At 39.6% G+C, this 1,095-nt stretch overlaps 1 long non-coding RNA gene across 1 annotated transcript in view; it reads right to left on the bottom strand.

Moving 5' to 3' along the window:
- LOC119471056 overlaps nucleotides 1-1,095 on the bottom strand; it is a 13,796-nt gene that overhangs the window by 11,641 nt on the left and 1,060 nt on the right. The window lies entirely within an intron of this gene.

Genomic DNA, 1,095 nt, shown 5'->3' with positions numbered 1-1,095 from the left:
CATATGGGATGGGCCAGGCCTGGAAGCGGTGTACATCATTTCCACCCACATGCACCACATGCAGAACTCAGTGACATGGTCATACCTAACTGCAAAAAATGCTTGGAAATGTAACCTAGTGGTCAAGGCTATCTCACAGCCAACTATATTCTCGTTTCTGGAGAATCTGATTAATTCCCACAGTGCCCACCCCTGGACATCTCCTCTTACTGATAAATGAATTTCCAAAATTTTAGAGAAGACTTCAAATGCAACTAGGAGAGGGGCCACCTTGATCTTAAATGCAGATCATACAGAGGTAATGACAGGTCTCCAGTGCTCCCCAGAGAGGAAGCTGAAGGTTTAGAGAAAGGCAGGGGAAAGAAGAGGAGGTTAAATGTACAATTTGCTCAAGTCCAGGTCTGGCTAAGAAAGGAATATGCCTCTGTCCTCCATTCTGGTATTGTTTACAAAGTCTACCTTGAGTTCAATTCTAGATATTTTAGAATTTCACCAATTAAGCAAATATTTATTGAGCATCCAAAGGTTTGCCAACATAGTCCTAGGGATAGTCCTTTGGGATATGAAATAAAAGAATGAATGACTATGAGGTGAGGTAAGCTCTATTCCTTATCTGGTTGGGATTTTGAAGATGCCTGTAATAAAAGTTTGATGCAATTATGATAATATCCAATTATTATATTCACTGTATTCAACACGGTATAAATTATCTCATTGAATCTTCCCAATAATTCTATGAAATAAATACTATTATTACCCCCATTTTACAGAAGAGGAAACAAACTCCAAGAGATGAAATAGTTGTCCCAAATTTCAATGGCTCCCAAGAAGAGGCAAGAATGTTTTTTAACTACATGGCACTGCCTATATTATGATATTACAATACTATCTGCACATGGACAGAGACAGGCATAATTCATTTGGCTTCAGATAATAGAAGGAGGTTTAGAGTTCTAAACAGTTACTGGGCTGGGCATAGTGGCTCACGCCTGTAATCTCAACACTTTGAGAAGCCGAGGCAGGAGGACTGATTGAGGCCAGGAGTTCAAGATCAGCCTGGGCAACATAGTGAAACTCTATCTCTACATTAAAAAA

Source organism: Cebus imitator, unplaced genomic scaffold (assembly GCF_001604975.1).
Source record: "Cebus imitator isolate Cc_AM_T3 unplaced genomic scaffold, Cebus_imitator-1.0 Scaffold48, whole genome shotgun sequence".
Classification (NCBI taxonomy): domain Eukaryota; kingdom Metazoa; phylum Chordata; class Mammalia; order Primates; family Cebidae; genus Cebus; species Cebus imitator.
The sequence above is the reverse complement of the archived record's forward strand: the minus strand, read 5'-3'. Positions and strand labels throughout refer to the sequence as shown.